Source organism: Bos indicus, chromosome 19 (genome assembly GCF_029378745.1).
Source record: "Bos indicus isolate NIAB-ARS_2022 breed Sahiwal x Tharparkar chromosome 19, NIAB-ARS_B.indTharparkar_mat_pri_1.0, whole genome shotgun sequence".
Classification (NCBI taxonomy): domain Eukaryota; kingdom Metazoa; phylum Chordata; class Mammalia; order Artiodactyla; family Bovidae; genus Bos; species Bos indicus.
Window position 1 is genome coordinate 16,101,012 of NC_091778.1, and position 22,478 is coordinate 16,123,489.

General features: G+C 42.1%; 1 protein-coding gene and 1 long non-coding RNA gene across 29 annotated transcripts in view; one reads left to right on the forward strand and one right to left on the reverse strand.

Moving 5' to 3' along the window:
- Nucleotides 1-2,404: 2,404 nt before the first annotated feature.
- On the reverse strand, nt 2,405-4,672 carry LOC109574343 (uncharacterized). Its single transcript, XR_002183068.2, has 3 exons — nt 4,532-4,672; nt 4,191-4,292; nt 2,405-3,291 (listed from the first exon to the last, which is right to left on the reverse strand). It is a non-coding gene; the product is annotated as an uncharacterized lncRNA (long non-coding RNA).
- Nucleotides 4,673-5,063: 391 nt separating this feature from the next.
- SLFN12 (schlafen family member 12) overlaps nt 5,064-22,478 on the forward strand; it is a 44,657-nt gene continuing 27,242 nt past the window's right edge. For all 28 annotated transcript variants that reach the window (XM_070772658.1, XM_019982327.2, XM_070772666.1 and 25 more), the window contains exon 1: nt 5,064-5,200. The gene's annotated coding sequence lies outside the window, so the exon portion shown is untranslated. The remainder of the gene's footprint in view (nt 5,201-22,478) is intronic.

Sequence of the window (22,478 nt, forward strand, 5' to 3'; positions counted from 1 at the left end):
GAAAATTTGGTCTTTTCTCTAGTTTCCTTGCATTAAGATTTCTGAGAGTGCCAGAAATGCTTCCATGCTCCTCAGATCTCATCTAGTCCTCTCCTCTCACTTTTTGCTCTGAACTGCTATGTCAAGACCTCTGCTGGTTACCTCCTTGATTGACCCAACAACTCTTGCAGGCTCTGCCCCTTCCATGCTGCTCTGTATCCCAAGAAGAAAAAGATCCCTTCCTCAGTTTCCCAAGTTACATGAAATATCAGACCCTGATTTTAGCAAAACATAGTAAAGACTTGCTTAGAGTGAGAGGGAAATATTTTTAATTAGATATTAGATAGCACTGTGCCCAGAGTCCTTTGACCACAGGTTATCCTGATGGCTTTTTTCTCCTTATCCTCCTCTACTGCCATTTTTTTTTTCCCCTGAAATATTTGAGAGTAAGTTGCAGACATAGTACTCCTTCCCTCATGGCTCAAACAGTAAAGAATCTACCTGCAAAGCAGGAGACCTGAGTTCAATCACTGGGTCTGGAAGATCCCTTGGAGAAGGGAATGGCAATCCACTCCAGTATTCTTGCCTGGAGAATTCCATGAACAGAGGAGCCTGGCAGGCTACAGTCCATGGGGTCACAAAGTCAGACACTGAGCGACTAACACTTTCATTTTTCACTAGTACTTTGGTGGTTATTTCTTAAGAATAAGGACATTCACAGTACAATAATCAAAACCAGTAAATTAAAACTGATACACTACTATGACCTAATCTATAGACCTTATTTGAATTTTATGGCAAAAGAAAAAAATCTGGTCTGGGATACAATCTAGGAACACACATTATATTTGTGTTTCTTAATCTCCTTTAATTTGGAATGGTTCTCTAGTTCCCCAGTTCATGGGGTCACAAAGAGTTAGACACAACTGAAGCAACTTAGCACACACACATGCATACACTGGAAAAACCCAGAAAAGCTTAGTAACTCTATCACAGCAAGTTCTAAAATACAAGTTTAAAGAAGAGAGTTTCAGTATTACACAAACTACCCACAAGAACAGAAGAGGAAACCCTGCCTAAATAACTTTATGATGCTAGCATACTCTTGTTTTTAAATCCCTTTATTTTGCATATTTCTTCTAACAATTTCCTGGATTTACATTTCTCTTGTTTTAATTGAAGTATAGTTGGTTTACAATGTTGTGCTAGTTTCTTCTGTACAGCAAATTGATTCAGTTATATACGTATATGTATGCGTGTTGTGCTTAGTCGCTCGGTTGTGTTGTTTATCTATTTTATATATAGGAATGTGAAATTAATCCCCAACTCCTAATTTATCCCTCTCCTACCCATTTCCTCTTTGGACTCTTTGCAACACCATGGACTGTAGCTCTCCAGGCTCCTCTGTCCATGGGGATTCTCCAGGCAAGAATACTGAAGCTGTATATTTATATATTATATATATATTCTTTTTCATATTCTTTTCTATTATATACATTGAATATAGTTTCTTGTGCTTATGCAGTAGGTCCAGGTTGTTTATCTATTTTAGATATAGAAAGTGAAGGTGAAACTCACTCAGTCATGTCCCACTCTTTGCGACCCCATGGACTATACAGTCCATGGAATTCTCTAGGCCAGAATACTGGAGTGGGTAGCCTTTCCCTTCTCCAGGGGATCTTCCCAACCCAGGGATCGAACCCAGGTCTCCCTCACTGCGGGTAAATTCTTTGCCAGCTGAGCCACAAGGGAAGCCGAAGAATACTGGGGTGGGTAGCCTATCCCTTCTCCAGCGGGTCTTCCCAACCCAGGAATCGAACCAGGGTCTCCTGCATTGCAGGCAGATTACTAACTGAGCTATCGGGAAAGCCCCTTTATATATAGAAGTGTGTAATTAATCTCCAACTCCTAATTTATCCCTCTTCTATCCACTTCCTCTTTGGAAACTGTAACATTGCTTTCTATGTCTATGAGCCTGTTTCTGTTTTGTAGACAAGTTTACATGTATTAACTTTTTAGATTCCACATATAAGTGATGTCATATATTTGTCTTTCTCTGTCTGACTTCACTTAATATGATAATCTCTAGGTCCATCCATGTTGCTGCAAATGGCATTATTTCATCCTTTTTTAAAAATGGGTGAGTAGTATTCATATATATATATATATATATATATATGCCACATTTTCTTTATCCATCCATCTATCGATGGGATACTTAGGCTGCTTCTACCTCTTGGCTATTGTACATATTGCTGCTATGAACACTGGTTAGCATAATCTTGATAATCAGTTGGACAAGTAAAATCTGAGAGGAAAATTGCAGATCATCATCACTCAATGTCTAGAAGAAAAAAGTTCTAAATAAAATTTTAGCAAACCAAATCCAACAATATCTAAAAATGATAATACATCATGGCCAAGGTGATTTGAATCAGGAATTCATTTATTTTTTTCTTCTAGTTTTACTGAGATATAGTTGACACACAGCACTGTATCTAAATGAGGGATTTAATGTTCATTTTAGAACTAGAAAATCAATGAGAAAAATCATAGGATCAGCTGAATAGATGAGAAGGCTTCTAATAAATTTTGGATATTCTTTCGTGATAAAGCCTCTTAGCAAATTAGAACTATGACCAAACTTTTGGGAAGTGATAAAAACAGTTTATGAGAAAACACACAGCAAATAGTTTTCATGCTGAGAAACTACTGAGATATCCCCTTAAGATAGTGAACATAGGAAGAGTGCCTACTATCAACACTTATTCACTGCTTCCCAAGAGATTCTAGCTAATCCAGTTGAGCAGGAAAAATAGAAAATAGGTACTGAAAAGACTGACTATTGTTTCCTGGGTTCTTTTGGTGTTTTAGCTGAGTTGCTTGGCTTGCAGGGTCTTAGTTTCCAAACTAGGGATTGAACCTGGGCCTTAGCAATAAATGAAACCACTGAGTCCTAACCACTGGATCTCCAGGGAATTCCCTGATTGACTATGTTTTATTTATTTATTTTTGGCTGTACTGGGTCTTTGTTGCTGCATGGACTTTCTCTAGTTGCAGTGAGCAGGGGTTACTCTCTCATTGCAGCGCCGAGGGCTTCTCGTTGAGGTGGCTTCTCTTGTTGTGGAACATGGGCTCCAAAATCCACAGGCTTCAGTAATTGCGGCATGTGGGCTCTGGAATACAGGCTCAGTAGTTGTGGTGTGTGGGCTTAGTTCCTTCGAGGCATGTGGGATCTTCCCAGGCCAGGGATTGAAGCTGTGTCCATTGCATTGCAAGGTGGATACTTTACCACTGAGCCATCAGGGAAGCCTATGTTTTTAAAAAGTGCAGAAAAATCATTAGAATAATAAGGAAGTGTGTCAATTTTCTGGTTGCAGAAATCTATGCATGTAAAGTAATTGTACTTATATTATCAAACAGATAGAAAAAAATTTTCAATTTATTTTTGACTGTGCTGGGTCTTTGTTGTCGCACACATGTTTTTCTCTAGTTGAGGCAAGTAGGGGGCTACTTTTCATTGGATGCACAGTCTTCTCATTGCGGTGGCTTCTCTAGTTGCAGAGCATGGGGCTCTAGGCAAGCCTGCTCCATGGTTGCAACTCCAGCGCAGGCTCCACAGTTGTGGCCCAAAGGCTTAGTTGCTCTGTGGCATGTGGGATCTTCCCAGACCAAGGATTGTCCCCTGCACTGGCAGGCGGATTCTTAGCCACTGTGCCACCAGGGATGTCCCCCAAAATTATTTTTTAAAGATACTATCTAAAACTGCCTCAAAAATTAGGGACATAGGACTATCTGAAAAAAGGTGCGAGATCCTTCAGGAAAATTGTATGTAACTTTATTGTGAGACATTAAAGAAAATGTAATTAAGTATAGGATATATCATGTATCATGTATCAGGTCAGGGCTGGACGTCTTTCCCTGCTTGGACTGGGAAGGGTCTTAAAGAGCGTAGGGAGAGGAAGTTGGGGATTATAGATTACAGATTACAGAAACTGTAATCTCAGAGATGTCATTGTCTCCAAATGGATCTACAGATATTTGCAGCACAAATGAAAAAAAAAAAAAAAAAAGTCTGAAAATAGCAAACGTTGGAAAGTGTTTAGAAAACTAGGAAAAGAAGCCTGAGAAGAACACACATACTATTGTTCCTTACTAAGGTGCATAACAAATTATCTCCAAACTCAGTTGCATAAAATAACCATACTCACAGATCCTGAGAGCCTGGAATCCGGACAGGGGATATGTTGTTCCATTCATTTTCAACTGGCTTGAAGGTTGGGGTTGGAATCCTCCGAAGGTTCAGTCTGCGGCTGATGGTAGGAGACGCCACTAACTCCGGGGTTCCTTAGGCATTCCTCCCTCCCTCCCTTCTTCCCGCCCTCTCCTTCATCACTCTCTCTCTCTCCCGGTTTTAAAACGCGGCTTCCGAGAGTTTCAAAGTCTGAGGGTTCGGATCACAGGTCTTAGACCGGCTGAGCTGCAGAAACGTCTATTACCATAATTACCATAAAAAAGCGGGCCTAAGAAAAGTATCAAGAAAATCGTATACCTTTGAGAGAAGCCAATGGAGCTGGCTCCGGACCGATCATCCCAGATGATCGGGGAGTGTGTCCGAATCTGCCTCCGGATCTTCGCGCCACCCTCGTTTAGGTGCACAGACGGCTCTTACCCGGTCCCCAGCGGCGACTGGGCTTTAAGTCCAGGGGACACCGGTGCGGTTGGAACGAGGCGAGTACAGCTGGAAAGAGTCCCGAGTAGAAAGCCTGATACCCCTTCGGCTGTGATGAGCCAAATAAAGGACAGTCGAGCAAACGCTCAGGGTGGCTCCCGGCGCGTGGGGGACACTGCCTGACAAGCTGATTGGGTGCCGCGCTAACAGGCGGGAAGGGCCGCTGGCTGGCTGATGGAGACGCCGAGCCCGGAAGAAAGCGGACCTCGCCCGTTTCGTTTTCTTTGTTTCTTTAAGTGAGCTTCCTTCTTTTAGACCTGTCGTGCAGAATATCTTAGAAAGTACAGATAATCAGGCACAGAAGGAGAAATCTCCGGCCACCACCCAGACAATCACGTGTTTAAAGCCCAGGCGCTTCGCTCGCTAAGTTTCGAGGGGCGGAGGCAGCGTCGTCACCATTGGCTGAATGTGCCAGCTCGCCTAGCGTTTACCAGCTCGCCTTTCAAACTGGGGACAAGGATCCTGGAAACTTCTGAGCAGCGCACCTGGGTAAGTTTGTCGCCCCCTCCCCGCGCCCCCCCGCCCCCGCAGTTGCCAAACGGGCTTCCCTGGTGGCTCAGTTGGTAAAGAATCCGCCTGCAATGCAGGAGACCCCTCGATTCCTGGGTTGGGAAAATCCCCTGGAGCAGGGATAGGCTACCCACTCCAGTATTCTTGAGCTTCCCCTGTGGACACCTGGGTTCGATCCTTGGGCTGGGAAGATCCCCTGGAGAAGGGATAGGGTACTCACTCCAGTATTCTTGAGCTTCCCTTATGGAGGCCGGGCTTCCCTGGTGGCTCAGAGGGTAAAGTGTCTGCCTACAATGTAGGACACCTGGGTTCGATCCCTGGGTCGGGAATATCCCTGGGGAAGGAAATGGCAACCCACTCCAGTACTCTTGCCTGGAAAATCCGAAAATCCCATGGACTGAGAAGCCTGGTAGGCTACAGTCCATGGGATCGCAAAGAGCCGGATACGACTGAGCGACTTCACTATGGAGGCCTGGGTTCCATCCCTGGGTTGGGAAGATCCCCTGGAGAAGGGATAGGCTACCCACTCCAGTATTCTGGCCTGAAAATTCCATGGACTGTGTAGTCCATGGGGTGGCAAAGAGACAGATATGACTGAGCAACTTTCACTTTCACTACTGCCACATATTTGAACCTCAGCTTCTTATCCTAGGTCTAATCGAGCAGCCCCCAACCTTTTTTGGCACCTTTCTTTTACAGAAAGACAATTTTACCACCACCATGGTGGGGATGGGGGTGGGGTGAGGGGGTGTGCTTTTGGCAGTAATTCGAGTGATGGGGAGCAGCATGTGAAACTTCCCTCGCTGGCCAGCAGCTCACTTCCTGCTGTGCCCCACCCTACCCCACCCCACCCCCGACTCCTGCCCCGGGCCTAACAGACCTCGGACAGGTACCTGGTCTAGTCCACGGGCTACCTGTTACTCTCATTACTGCCCAAAGCGGCACAACCCCACCCAGCCCGCTCCTGGGCAGACCCCGGCCCGCTGTTTTCCTCGCGTCTGAGTCTTGGCTCCGTGACTCCTATCTCGTTAGCTGCTGAGGCTGCTAAGTCACTTCAGTCGTGTCCGACTCTGTGTGACACCATAGACAGCAGCCTACAAGGCTCCCCCGTCCCTGGGATTCTCCAGGCAAGAGTACTGGAGTGGGTTGCCATTGCCTTCTCTCTCTCTCTCCGTAGCAACAGTCTACCAAAAACCTACAGATTGTTAAGGACTTGGGATCCGGACACTTGGGAGCTTGAGGTCAGGGCTGGACGTCTTCCCCTGCATGGGCCTAGGGAGAGAAAGTTGGGGTCTTAGCAGCAGCATGTCACTGGGAGGGAGGAAGGGCAAGGGACACATCAGGCATAAGGGGAGTTAGGGTTCTGTGGGTAAAAATGTGGCTGGCAGTCACTTGGTGAACTGTCTTCTAAATCCAGAAAGAGAAACCAAGCCCTTAGTGCTTTGCCAGAGTTTATAGTCTAAAAGGGAGTGGGGAGAAGAAGAACTACACCCTTTTAAACTAAATGCAAAGTGCTAAAGGAGAAGCCCAAAGAATGCACCATATGCTTGTGTTCTGTGATTTGTGTGTGTGTGTATGTGTATGTGTGTGTACTTGGCACCTTGGTTTTTATTTCTCAGGAGTTAGTTCCTGTCACTTCTGGCCCACCTTTCTGTGCAGTTACCACCAACCTGCATTCTGGCATAACTAAGGAGATGTGAATGCCATCCCATTGCCCATTAAAAATAGCCAACAACTCAGGTTAAATCCCCAATTCAGGTCAGATAGAATTTCCCCCCAAGTCTGAAGTGTGGAAGATTTAAAAAACGACTCACCTGTAAAACTAGATCCAAGGTTCCAGGTGAGGTCAATGATTTTTAGGCTGTTAGGGATTTGGTCAGAGAAGGCAATGGCAACCCACTCTAGTACTTTTGCCTGGAAAATCCCATGGATGGAGGAGCCTGGTAGCCTGTAGTCCATGGGGTCGCTAAGAGTCGGACACGGCTGAGCGACTTCACTTTCACTTTTCACTTTCATGCATTGGAGAAGGAAATGGCAACCCACTCCAGTGTTCTTGCCTGGAGAATCCCAGGGACGGGGGAGCCTGGTGGGCTGCCATCTATGGGGTCGCACAGAGTCGGACACGACTGAAGCGACTTAGCAGCAGCAGCAGCAGCAGGGATTTGGTAGGCTTCAGTTCCCAGCACATTTAAGGACTGTGTTCCACCACCTAAAGGCAGTGGTTTTGAACTGTAGAAAGTTCTCCATAGTTACAGAGTTGGACTGGCACGGCCAGGATGTCATGCTCACCCACAAGCCCTGGGTCCTTTCTCTATGTGGTGTCTCAGTTCCAGCTTCCGTGGGTTCCCGGTTGCCCAGCAGGATGAGAAGGCATCCTCCTTAAGCACTTTGGGGGTGAGACAGTACATATGGTGAGTGAGCCAGAAGGATTCACCAGTGGTAGGGCCTGATGCAGAGGGTGTTAAGGTTGGGAGGAAAGGTGAGAGGACTCTAGATGCAGAAGCTACAAGAAGACTGGGAGGCAGGGACTTCTTGGCAGGGCTTGTATTACAGAAGATACTAGGACTGGGACTCTGTTCTTGGGCATGAGTAGAACTGATTCTCCCTTTGGGATAGAGATGCAGAATCTTTTCTGTCAGGTCAGCAGGAAATGTGGGCCTGTGTTTGAGGCAGCCCTCATGTCTAAGAAATACGAAGAAACTGGGTCTAAAGAATACTAGTTGTACTGCAATATTATGGAGAAAGCATAGGATGGCAAGCATACATATCTCTCTCTGCTCTTTTCTTTTTATTAATTTATTTTAATGATTTTATTTAAAAAATTTTATTCTATATTTGAGTATAATTAATTGACAATATTGTGTTAGTTTCAGGTGTACAGCAAAGTGACTCCCTTATGCATGTATCTATTCTTTTTCAAATTCTTTTCCCATTTAGGTTATTACAGAATATTGAGCAGAGTTCCCTGTACATACAAATACAGTAGGTCTTTGCTGGTTATCTGTTTATGCAACATTAAGAATTTTATTAAGGGTTATAATTATTTTTTTCACTTTTGAGAATGACTTTATTTTTTTAATTTAAATTTATTTATTTTAATTGGAGGCTAATTACTTTACAATATTGTATTGGTTTTGCCATACATCAACATGAATCCACCACGGGTGTACACATGTTCCCAATCCTGAACCCCACTCCCACCTCCCTCCCCATACCATCCCTCTGGGTCATCCCATTGCACCAGCCCCAAGCATCCTGTATCCTGCATCGAACCTGGACTGGCGATTCATTTCTTATATGATATTATACATGTTTCAATGCCATTCTCCCAAATCATCCCACCCTCTCCCTCTCCCACAGAGTCTAAAAGACTGTTCTATACATCTGTGTCTCTTTTGCTGTCTCGCATACAGGGTTATCGTTACCATCTTTCTAAATTCCATATATGTTCATTAGTATTCTGTATTGGTGTTTTTCTTTCTGGCTTACTTCACTCTGTATAATTGGCTCCAGTTTCATCCACCTCATTAGAACTGATTTGAATGTATTCTTTTTAATGGTTGAGTAATATTCCATTGTGTATATGTACCACAGCTTTCTTATCCATTCATCTGCTGATGGACATCTAGGTTGCTTCCATGTCTTGGCTATTATAAACAGTGCTGCGATGAATATTGGGGTACACGCGTCTCTTTCAGTTCTGGTTTCCTCAGTGTGTATGCCCAGCAGTGGGATTGCTGGGTCATAAGGCAGTTCTATTTCCAGTTTTTTAAGGTATCTCCACACTGTTCTCCATAGGGGCTGTACTAGTTTGCATTGCCACCAACAGTGTAAGAGGGTTCCCTTTTCTCCACACCCTCTCCAGCATTTATTGCTTGTAGACTTTTGGATCACAGCCATTCTGACTGGCGTGAAATGGTACCTCATAGTGGTTTTGATTTGCATTTCTCTGATAATGAGTGATGTTGAGCATTTTTTCATGTGTTTGTTAGCCATCTGTATGTCTTCTTTGGAGAAATGTCTAGTTCTTTGGCCCAGTTTTTGATTGGGTTGTTTATTTTTCTGGAATTGAGCTGCAGGAGTTACTTGTATATTTTTGAGATTTGTTGTTTGTCAGTTGCTTCATTTGCTATTATTTTCTCACATTCTGAAGGCTGTCTTTTCACCTTGCTAATAGTTTCTTTTGTTGTGCAGAAGCTTTTAATTTTGATTAGGTCCCATTTGTTTATTTTGGCTTTTATTTCCAATATTCTGGGAGGTGGGTCATAGAGGATCCTGCTGTGATTTATGTCGGATAGTGTTTTGCCTGTGTTCTCCTCTAAGAGTTTTATAGTTTCTGGTCTTACTTTTAGATCTTTAATCCATTTTGAGTTTATTTTTGTGTATGATATTAGAAAGTGTTCTAGTTTCATTCTTTTACAAGTGGTTGACCAGTTTTCCCAGCACCACTTGTTAAAGAGATTGTCTTTTCTCCATTGTATATTCTTGCCTCCTTTGTCAAAGATAAGGTAACCATAGGTGCGTGGGTTTATCTCTGGGCTTTCTATTTTGTTCCATTGATCTATATTTCTGTCTTTGTGCCAGTACCATACTGTCTTGATGACTGTGGCTTTGTAGTAGAGCCTGAAGTCAGGAAAGTTGATTCTTCTTTCTCAAGATTGCTTTGGCTATTCAAGGTTTTTTGTATTTCCATACAAATTGTGAAATTATTTGTTCTAGCTCTGTGAAGAATACCGTTGGTAGCTTGATAGGGATTTCATTGAATCTATAGATTTCTTTGGGTAGTATACTCATTTTCACTATATTGATTCTTCTGATCCATGAACGTGGTATATTTCTCCATCTATTAGTGTCCTCTTTGATTTCTTTCACCAGTATTTTATAGTTTTCTATATATAGGTCTTTAGTTTCTTTAGGTAGATATATTCCTAAGTATTTTATTCTTTTTGTTGCAATGGTGAATGGAATTGTTTCCTTAATTTCTCTATTTTCTCATTATTAGCATATAGGAATGCAAGGGATTTCTGTGTGTTGACTTTATATCCTGCAACTTTACTATATTCATTGATTAGCTCTAGTAATTTTCTGGTGGAGTCTTTAGGGTTTTCTATGTAGAGGATCATGTCATCTGCAAACAGCGAGAGTTTTACTTATTCTTTTCCAGTTTGGATTCCTTTTATTTCTTTTTCTGCTCTGATTGCTGTGGCCAAAACTTCCAGAACTATGTTGAATAGTAGTGGTGAAAGTGGGCACCCTTGTCTTGTTCCTGACTTTAGGGGAAATGCTTTCAATTTTTCACCATTGAGGATAATGTTTGCTGTGGGTTTGTCATATATAGCTTTTATTATGTTGGGGTATGTTCCTTCTATTCCTGCTTTCTGGAGAGTTTTTATCATAAATGGATGTTGAATTTTGTCAAAGGCTTTCTCTGCATCTGTTGAGATAATCATATGACTTTTATTTTTCAATTTGTTAATGTAGTGAATTACATTGATTGATTTGCAGATATTGAAGAATCCTTGCATCCCTGGGATAAAGCCCACTTGGTCATGGTGTATGATCTTTTTAATGTGTTGTTGGATTCTGATTGCTAGAATTTTGTTAAGGATTTTTGCTTATATGTTTATCAGTGATATTGACCTGTAGTTTTCTTTTTTTGTGGCATCTTTGTCAGGTTTTGGTTTTAGGGTGATGGTGGCCTCATAGAATGGGTGTGGAAGTTTACCTTCCTCTGCAATTTTCTGGAAGAGTTTGAGTAGGATAGATGTTAGCTCTTCTCTAAATTTTTGGTAGAATTCAGCTGTGAAGCTGTCTGGACCTGGGCTTTTGTTTGCTGGAAGATTTCTGATTACAGTTTCAATTTCCGTGCTTGTGATGGGTCTGTTAAGATTTTCTATTTCTTCCTGGTTCTGTTTTGGAAAGTTGTACTTTTCTAAGAATTTATCCATTCCTTCCACGTTGTCCATTTTATTGGCATATAATTGCTGATAGTAGTCTCTTATGATCCTTTATATTTCTGTGTTGTCTGTTGTGATCTCTCCATTTTCATTTCTAATTTTATTGATTTGATTTTTCTCCCTTTGTTTCTTGATGAGTCTGGCTAATGGTTTGTTAATTTTATTTATCCTTTCAAAGAACCAGCTTTTGGCTTTGCTGATTTTTGCTATGGTCTCTTTTGTTTCTTTTTCATTTATTTCTGCCCTAATTTTTAAGATTTCTTTCCTTCTACTAACCCTGGGGTTCTTCATTTCTTCCTTTTCTAGTTGCTTTAGGTGTAGAGTTAGGTTATTTATTTGACTTTTTTCTTGTTTCTTGAGGTATGCCTATATTGCTATGAACTTTCCCCTTAGCACTGCTTTTACAGTGTCCCACAGGTTTTGGGTTGTTGTGTTTTCATTAGTTTCTATGCATATTTTGATTTCTTTTTGATTTCTTCTGTTATTTGTTGGTTATTCACAAGCGTGTTGTTCAGCCTCCATATGTTGGAATTTTTAATAGTTTTTCTCCTATAATTGAGATCTAATCTTACTGCATTATGGTCAGAAAATATGCTTAGGATGATTTCAATTTTTTTGAATTTACCAAGGCTAGATTTATGGCCCAGGATGTGATCTATTCTGGAGAAGGTTCTGTGTGTGCTTGAGAAAAAGGTGTAATTCATTGTTTTGGGGTGAAATGTCCTATAGATATCAATTAGGTCTAACTGGTCTATTGTATCATTTAAAGTTTGTGTTTCTTTGTTAATTTTCTGTTTAGTTGATCTATCCATAGGTGTGAATGGGGTATTAAAGTCTCCCCCTATTATTGTGTTATTGTTAATTTCCCCTTTCATACTTGTTAGCATTTGTCTTACATATTGCAGTGCTCCTATGTTGGTTACATATATATTTATAATTGTTATATCTTCTTCTTGGATTGATCCTTAGATCATTATGTAGTGTCCTTCTTTGTCTCTTTTCAAAGCCTTTGTTTTAAAGTCTATTTTGTCTGATATGAGTATTGCTACTCCTGCTTTCTTTTGGTCTCTATTTGCATGGAATATCTTTTTCCAGCCCTTCACTTTCAGTCTGTATGTGTCCCTTGTTTTGAGGTGGGTCTCTTGTAGACAACATATGTAGGGGTCTTGTTTTTGTATCCATTCAGCCAGTCTTTGTCTTTTGGTTGGGGCATTCAACCCATTTACATTTAAGGTAATTATTGATAAGTATGATCCTGTTGTCATTTACTTTATCATTTTGGGTTCGAGTTTATACACCCTTTTTGTGTTTTCTGTCTAGAGAATATCCTTTAGCATTTGTTGGAGAGCTGGTTTGGTGGTGCTGAATTCTCTCAGCTTTTGCTTGTCTATAAAGCTTTTGATTTCTCCTTCATGTTTGAATAAGATCCTTGCTGGGTACAGTAATCTGGGCTGTAGGTTATTTTCTTTCATCACTTTAAGTATGTTTTGCCTTTCCTTCCTGGCCTGAAGAGTTTCTATTGAAAGATAAGCTGTTATCCTTATGGGAATCCTCTTATGTGTTATTTATTGTTTTTCCCTTGCTGCTTTTAATATTTGTTCTTTGTGTTTGATCTTTGTTAATTTGATTAATATGTGTCTTGGGGTGTTTCGCCTTGGGTTTATCCTGTTTGGGACTCTCTAGGTTTCTTGGATTTGGGTGATTATTTCCTTCCCCATTTTAGGGAAGTTTTCATCTATTATCTCCTCAAGTATTTTCTCATGGTCTTTCTTTTTGTCTTCTTCTGGGACTCCTATGATTCGAATGTTGGAGCATTTAATATTGTTCTGGAGGTCTCTGAGATTGTCCTCATTTCTTTTAATTCATTTTTCTTTTTTCCTCTCTGATTCATTTATTTCTACTGTTCTGTCTTCTACTTCACTAATCCTATCTTCTGCCTCCATTATTCTACTATTTGTTGCCTCCAGAGTGTTTTTGATCTCATTTATTGCATTATTCATTATATATTGACTTTTTTATTTCTTCTAGGTCCTTGTTAAACCTTTCTTGCATCTTCTCAATCCTTGTCTCTAGGCTATTTATCTGTGATTCCATTTTTATTTCAAGATTTTGGATTATTTTCACTATCATTATTCGGAATTCTTTATCAGGTAGATTCCCTATCTCTTCCTCTTTTGTTTGGTTTGGTGGGCGTTTATCCTGTTCCTTTACCTGCTGGGTATTCCTCTGTCTATTCATCTTGTTTATATTGCTGCGTTTGGGGTGGCCTTTCTATATTCTGGCAGTTTGTGGAGTTCTCTTTATTATGGAGTTTCCTCACTGTGGGTGAGGTTGTATTGGTGGCTTGTCAAGGTTTCTTGGTTAGGGAAGCTTGTGTCAGTGTTCTGGTGTGTGGAGCTGGATTTCTTCTCTCTGGAGTGCAATGAAGTGTCCAGTAATGAGTTATGAGATGTCAGTGGTTTTGGAGTAACTTTGGGTAGCCTGTATATTGAAGCTCAGGGCTGTGTTCCTGTGTTGCTGGAGAATTTGCGTGGTATGTCTTGCTCTGGAACTTGTTGGCCCCTGGGTGGTGCTTGGTTTCAGTGTAGGTGTGGAGACGTTTGATGAGCTCCTATTGATTAATGTTCCGTGGAGTCAGGAGTTCTCTGATGTTCTCAGGATTTGGACTTAAGCCTCCTGCTTATGGGTTTCGGTCTTATTTTTACAGTAGTCTGAAGACTTTTCTTTCTATACAGCACTGCTGATAAAACATCTAGGTTAAAGGTGAAAAGTTTCTCCACAGTGAGGGACACCCAGAGAGGTTCCCAGCGTTACATGGAGAAGAGAAGAGGGAGGAGGGAGTTAGAGGTGACCCAAATGAGATGAGGTGGAATCAAAAGAGGAGAGAGCAAGCTAGCCAGTAATCACTTCCTTATGTGTGCTCCACAGTCTGGACCTCTCAGAGACATTCACGGAGTTATACAGAGAAGAGAAGAGGGAGGAAGGAGACAGAGGTGGCCAGGAGGATAAAAGGGGGTAATGAAAAGGAGAGAATACACAGAAGAACTGTACAAAAAAGATCTTCACAACCCAGATAATCACGATGATGTGATCACTGACCTAGAGCCAGACATCCTGGAATGTGAAGTCAAGTGGGCCTTAGAAAGCATCACTACAAACAAAGCTAGTGGAGGTGATGGAATTCCAGTTGAGCCATTTCAAATCCTGAAAGACAATGCTGTGAAAGTGCTGCACTCAATATGCCAGCAAATTTGGAAAACTCAGCAGTGGCCACAGGACTGGAAAAGGTCAGTTTTCATTCCAATCCCAAAGAAAGGCAATGCCAAAAAATGCTCAAACTACCGCACAGTTGCACTCATCTCACATGCTAGTAAAGTAATGCTCAAAATTCTCCAAGCCAGGCTTCAGCAATACGTGAACTGTGAACTTCCTGATGTTCAAGCTAGTTTTACAAAAGGCAGAGGAACCAGAGATCAAATTGCCAACATCTTCTGGATCACGGAAAAAGCAAGAGAGTTCCAGAAAAACATCTATTTCTGCTTTATTGACTATGCCAAAGCCTTTGATTGTGTGGATCACAATAAACTGTGGAAAATTCTGAAAGAGATGGGAATACCAGACCACCTGACCTGCCTCTTGAGAAATCTGTATGCAGGTCAGGAAGCAACAGTTAGAACTGGACATGGAACAACAGACTGGTTCCAAATAGGAAAAGGAGTTCGTCAAGGCTGTATATTGTCACCCTGCTTATTTAACTTCTATGCAGAGTACATCATGAGAAATGCTGGACTGGAAGAAGCACAGGCTGGAATCAAGATTGCTGGAAGAAATATCAATAACCTCAGATATGCAGATAACACCACCCTTATGGCAGAAAGGGAAGAGGAACTCAAAAGCCTCTTGATGAAAGTGAAAGAGGAGAGTGAAAAAGTTGGCTTAAAGCTCAACATTCAGAAAATGAAGATCATGGCATCTGGTCCCACCACTTCATGGGAAATAGATGGGGAAACAGTGGAAACTGTGTCAGACTTTATTTTTGGGGGCTCCAAAATCACTGCAGATGGTGACTGCAGCCATGAAATTAAAAGATGCTTACTCCTTGGAAGGAAAGTTATGACCAACCTAGATAGCATATTGAAAAGCAGAGACATTACTTTGCCAACAAAGGTCCATCTAGTCAAGGCTATGGTTTTTCCAGTGGTCATGTGTGGATGTGAGAGTTGGACTGTGAAGAAGGCTGAGTGCCGAAGAATTGATGCTTTTGAACTGTGGTGTTGGAGAAGACTCTTGAGAGTCCCTTGGACTGCAAGAAGATCCAACCAGTCCATTCTGAAGGAGATCAGCCCTGGGATTTCTTTGGAAGGAATGATGCTAAAGCTGAAACTCCAGTACTTTGGCCACCTCATGTGAAGAGTTGACTCATTGGAAAAGAGTCTGATGCTGGGAGGGATTGGGGACAGGAGGAGAAGGGGACAACAGAAGATGAGATGGCTGGATGACATCACTGACTCGATGGATGTGAGTCTGAGTGAACTCTGGGAGTTGGTGATGGACAGGGAGGCCTGGTGTGCTGTGATTTATGGGGTCGCAAAAAGTCAGACACAACTGAGCAACTGAACTGAACTGAACTGAAGTGTTCTCCACCGTCTGGAACACACAGAGATTCACAGAGTTGGGTAGAGAAGAGAAGGGGGAGGGAGGAGACAGAGGTGACCTGGTGGAGAAAAAGGAGAATCCAAAGGAGGAGAGAGCAATGAAGCCAGTAATCTCACTTCCAAGTAAAAATGGGTACTGAAGATTGGGTTCTTAAAGGTACAAAATTGATAACAAATACCAAAAAGCAAAGATTAAAAATCTGGAGTAGAGACTGGATTTTCAAAAATACAATATTAAAGAAAAGAAGAAGAAGAAGAAGGAAAAAAAAAACAAAGTCACAAAAATTATTAAAAATATATATATATGAAGTTTGCTTTAAAAAATAGGGTCTTTTTTTTTTTAAAGTAATAGGTTATAAAAATGAAAATTAAAGGAGTAATAGAGGACTTAAAAATTTTTTAAAGTTTAAAAAAATGATAGTAAAAATATATCTAGGACTTTCTCTGGTGTTGTGGGCACTGTGGGGTCAGTTCATTTTTGGATAGTTCCTTGGTCCGGCTTATATTCCTCAAGATCTATAGGCCCCTTCCTATGTAGTCGGTACTAACTACAGGGTTTTAATCTATTGCACCTGTCACTTCCAAGGTGGTTCCCTCTGTTTTAGCTTCTTCTGTTTGCTGGTCTCTTCAGTGTCTGATTTCTGCCCTGACACAAGGAGGGCAGTGGTAGACACTTTTTTAAGGCTCACTTGTTCAGTGGCGCTGTGGGGAGGGAGGGACGCTGCAAACAAATAACACTGGCGTGTGCTCACAGTGTCTTGGCCACACTGGGCCTGCCCCGGCTCACGGCACGTGTGCCCTCTCTGCCCACACAGCTCAGGCTCTAGGTTGCTCCTCCGGGAACTGTCCGAGGCCAGCCCTGGGCTGCATGCGCCTCCCAGGTCTAAGCCGCTCAGGTTCAGGCACTTGGGTAGTCCTCAGAGGTGCAGACTCCGTTTGGCCTGCGTTTTGTGCCCTTCCCAGGTCTGAGCAGCTCAGGTGATGAGGTGTTTGGCGAGCGCAGTCGCTGTGACTTATCGCCTCTCCCGTCCCTGCTGCTTGGTTTTCTGGGTGTACAACTGGCGCACCTTCTCAGGTGGATAACAACTGTCCAGAATCTCAAGAAGTCTTAGTTAGCAAAGAAGCCTGCTTGCAGTTTTATAGATAATGTCTCTCTGGGGCTGCGATTGCCCCCTTCCGGCTCTGGCTGCCTGTCACCGGAGGGGATGGTCTGCAGCCGGCTATCTCTGTTCAGTCCTTTGTTCTCTGTGTGGTCCTGGCAGTGTCTTAGGTTAGAGCTTTTCACGTGGTATCTATCCCACAGTCTGGTTTGCTAGCCCAAGTTAGTTGGTTCTGATTACCCTCGGGGCATTCAGGCCCGATCCTTACTCTAACCAATGCAGCCCACACCTCTCTGCCCAGCCCCCACCTGCTAGTGGCGGATGCAGGCGTCTGCACTGCTTCTCCACTGGGGGAGTTACCGCTGGGCTCGTAATCTGTGAGTTTTAATTATTTATTTATTTTTCCTCCCTGTTATGTTGCCCTCTGTGCTTCCAAGTCTTGCCACAGACTCAGCAGTGAGTGTTTCCTGGTGTTTGGAAACTTCTCTCTTTTTAAGACTCCCTTCCTGGGACAGAGCTCCATCCCTACCTCTTTTGTCTCTTTTTTTGTCTTTTATATTTTTTCCTACCTCTTTTCAAAGACAATGGGCTGCTTTTCTGGGTGCCTGATGTCCTCTGCCAGCATTCAGAAGTTGTTTTGTGGAATTTACTCAGCATTTAAATATTCTTTTGATGAATTTGTGGGGGAGAAAGTGGTCTCCCCATCCTACTCCTCTGCCATCTTAGGACCGCCTCCCTAAGGGTTATAATTAAATGACTTTGTTTAGCTGGCTTTATCGTTGTTTATCTACCAAGAGAGGATATTTACTCTGTTAGTGTCTCTTTGGGGGAAATGTTCCTTCCTCAGGGCTTCCCCAGTAGCTCAGCTGGTGAAGAATCCATCTGCAATGTGGGAGACCTGGGTTCGATCCCTGGGTTGGGAAGATCTCCTGGAGAAGGGAAGGGCTGCCCACTCCAGTATTCTGGCCTGGAGAATTCCATGGACTGTATAGTCCATGGGGTGGCAGAGTCAGACACGACTGAGTGACTTTCACTTTCACTCACTCCTTCCTTCAGGGTCATGTTCAAAAGCTTTTCTTCTTGGCATCTGGGCCGAGGAGTCCTATTTGAATGGATTACTGGGTCCTCAGCTCTTAGAAAGCCATCTGCTTCAGCTCTGAGTTTTGGGACAACCCTGAGGAAATGGTGCTGCCTTCCAGTAGACTTGGAACCACAGCCTTCTCCCTCCAAAAGGTACAGGGCAGAGCCCAGTAATCATCCCGGAGATGAAGTTGCTAAAGAAAAATCTGGACAACTCTCTGTCTCTGAGTCTGTCTGTATGTGCCTATTCCCATGCGCTCTTTTGCCCCTTAATAAATGCTTTACTTGTTTCACTACTGCCCATTTCTCTTGGAAATTCATTTATTCATAGCTGATGGGCCAGGGCCTTGTCACTAGCCCCTGGTCCCTGGTGGTCTAGTGGCTGGGTTTCAGTGCTCTCATTGCATGGCGTGACTTCAGTCTCTGGCTGGGAACTGAAATCCTGCTTAAAGCTGCTGTAGGCCAAGGCCACCCGAGATCATATTTGGTGCAGAAACCCAGGAATTCAAGGTAAACTGCAGCCTTCGCCCAGCTGCAGCTTGAGGCCCCTGACTTTTGCTCTTGTCCTTTTCCTCTTGCTTTCTGCTTTGCTTTCTATTCAAGACATGCAGAGCATAAACTCAGTCTGCTCACTGCCTTATGGGTCCCCTCAAATTGAGTGACAAGGGCCACCCTCAACTTAAGGATCCCCCAGGTCATGCAGGTTCAAATAATGCTTGAGTGACAGCTGACGCTGTCCACTGGGGCCTGGTGGAAACACGATTTCTGACGGTGCAGGAGCCCAAAGGGTCTTTCAATCTCTCTGTCCCATGTAGAACCCTCCACTATGCCTTTCTTTCACACCTTATTCACACAAAAAGATCTCCATATAAGTGATTCAGACTACCATGAGGGTGTGACTGTCTCTGAGTCTGTCTGCCCATGCATGTGCCTGTTTATTTTCCTCCTAATAAACACTATATTTTTTCACTAAAAAAAAAAAATCTTATACCATTCTTCAGGAAACCATTTGACAATATATATTTAGATCTTGAAATATTTCATCACTGGATCTACTGATTCAACTTTTAGAAATCTCTGTGTCTGTATATACTTCATCTACTTACATAGAGTTTTATAATTTTCACTTATTTATGCACCTAAGACCAAGTGTAACCTCATGTTTTAGAGCCAACCTTTATTTCCACAGATCTAGACACTTTCTTCACTTAACATGATTTTTCCCCTAGGGAAAAATCCTCCATTTCCTCCATTTCTACCACAGAAGAGAAATTGCTGATTTTCTGTTCTGGTCTCCATTCCCCATCCTAAAAAGTCTTTACATACGTTTGAACCATATTTGTATACTGAATTGAAGTACTTTGTCAGGAGACTCTTAGACTCACTGCAAAGTAGAAGATGTAATTAGCCTATCCAAGCCTCAGTATAACTGATCTATGATCCTAGTATAATTTATTGAACAATTAAAAGTAACTTCAAGGTACTTCCTTAGTGGTCCAGTGGTTAAGACTTTGCCTTTCAATGCAGGGGGTGCAGGTTCAATTTCTGGTTGGAGAGCTAAGATACAACATGCCTCGTGGCCAAAAAAAGCAAAACATAAAACAGAAGCAATATTGTAACAAATTCAATAAAGACTTTAAAAATGTTCCACATCCACCCCCCAAAAAAATCTTTAAAAAAGCAATTTCCATTCCCAGCTGTAGAAAAATAAATAATACTATGCTAATAATATATATGAAGTTATGAAGCAGTTAGTAAGGTTTTTAAAAATAGCTAATCATTATTTTACAAAAATGATTATATATAACATATTATTACACTGGAAAAACAAGATTCAAAACTGTTTGTCAAGTTTAGTATGGACCAGACTGTACAAACTCTTCCATTGGAAAAAGCTCATCATATTGGGTAAAGCGTTAAAAGAACAGAAAAACAGCTTACATCTCTAATTTATATTATGTAGCTACTATAACTATTCAAAAAAGATCTTAATGACCCAGAAAACCACGATGATGTGATCACTACCTAGAGCCAGACATCCTGGAATACAGAGTCAAGTGGGCCTTTAGGAAGCATCCCTACGAACAAAGTTAGTGGAGGTGATGAAATTCCAGCTGAGCTATTTCAAATACTAAAAGATGATGCTGTTAAAATACTGCACTCAATATGCCAGCAAAGTTGGAAAACTCAGCTGTGGCCACAGGACTGGAAAAGATCAATTTTCATTCCAATCCCTAAGAAAGGCAATGCCAAAGAATGTTTAAACTACCACAAAATTGCACTCATCTCACACACTAGCAACGTAATGCTCAAAATTCTCCCAGTGAGGCTTCAAAAGTATGTGAACCAAGAACTTCCAGATGTTCAAGCTGGATTTAGAAAAGGCAGAGGAACCAGAGAAATTGCCAACATCTGTTGGATCATAGATAAAGCAAGAGAGTTCCAGAAAAACATCCACTTCTGCTTTATTGACTATGCCAAAACCTTTGACCGTGTGGATCACAACAAATTGTGGAAAATTCTTCAAGAGTTGGGAATATCAGACCACCACACCCGCCTCCTGAGAAATCTGTATGCACGTCAAGAAGCAGCAGTTGGAACCAGACATGAAACAATGAACTGATTCCAAATTGGGAAAGGAGTATGTCAAGGCTGTATATTGTCACCCTGCTTATTTAACTTACATGCAGAGTACATCATGAGAAACGCTGGGCTGGATGAAGCACAAGCTGGAATCAAGATTGCTGGGAGAAGTATCAACAACCTCAGGTACGCAAATGACACCACCCTTATGGCAGAAAGAGAAGAATTAAAGAGCCTCTTGAAGAAAGTGAAAGAGGAGAGTGAAAAAGCTGGCTTAAAACTCAACATTCAAAAAACCAATATCTTGGCATCCAGTCCGATCACTTCATGGCAAATAGATGGGGAAACAATGCAAACAGTGACAGACTTTATTTTCTTGGGCTCCAAAATCACTGCAAATGGTGACTGCAGCCATAAAATTAAAAGATGCTTGCTTGTTGGAAGAAAAGCTATAACAAACCCAGACAGCATATTAAAAAGCAGAGACATTATTTTATTGACAATGGTCCATATAGTCAAAACTATGATTTTTTCCAGTAGTCATGTATGGATATTACAGTTGGACCATAAACAAAGCTGAGCACTGAAGAACTGATGTTTACGAACTGTGGTGTTGGAGACACCTCTTGAGAGTCCCTTGGACTGCAAGGAGATCAAACCAGACAATCCTAAAGGAAATCAATCCTGAATATTCATTGGAAGGATGGATGCTGAAGTTAAAATTCCAATACTTTGGCCACCTGATGCGAAGAACTGCCTCATTGGAAAAGACCCTGATTCTGGGAAAGATAGACGGCAGGAGGAGAAGGGAACAGAGGATGAGATCATTGGATGGCATCACTGACTCAATGGTCATGAATTTGAGCAAGCTCCAGGAGTTGGTGATGGACAGGAAACCCTAGCATGCTGCAGTCCATGGGGTCACAAAGAGTCAGATATGACTGAGCAACTGAACTGAACTATAACCTTGACACCAACATCTGTCAACAATAATATGAGAAAGGACAATTTTTGGACAATCTCATTCATGATCATAAATACAAATCTTAAACAAAATATTTCAAGTCAGATTCAGTATTAAGAAATGATAGCAGGAGGAAAGACTTCCCTGATTGTCCAGTAACTGAGACTCGGTGTTCCCAATGCAGGGGGCCTAGGTTTGATCCTTGGTCAGGGAACTAAAATCTCACATGCTGCAACTAAGAGTTTGCATGCCACAATTGAAAGATCCCACATGCCACAAGGAAGATGCCACATGCTGCAACTAAGATCTGGCATGGCCAAATAAATAGAATAAGTAATTTTTTTTTAAAGAAATGATTACAGGAATGATGTCAGCAAAAAGGTGGATAAGGAAGCTTTGACTCCCCATGAAAACATAGGAAAAAATAAAAAAACCAAGAAACCAGATGACTCAATAGTCTGGGCTCCAAAATCACTGCAGATGGTGATTGCAGCCATGAAATTAAAAGATGCTTACTCCTTGGAAGGAAAGTTATGACCAGCCTAGACAGCATATTAAAAAGCAGAGACATTACTTTGCCAACAAAGGTCCATCTAGTCAAGGCTATGGTTTTCCCAGTGGTCATGTATGGATGTGAGAGTTGGACTATAAAGAAAGCTGAGTGCAGAAGAATTGATGCTTTTGAACTGTGGTGTTGGAGAAGACTCTTGAGAGTCCCTTGGAGTGCAGGGAGATCCAACCAGTCCATCCTAAAGGAGATCAGTCCTGGGTGTTCATTGGAAGGACTGATGCTGAAGCTGAAACTCCAGTACCTTGGCCACCTGATATGAAGAACTGACTCATTGGAAAAGACCCTGATGCTGGGAAAGATTGAAGGCAGGAAGAGAAGGGGATGACAGAGGATGAGATGGTTGGATG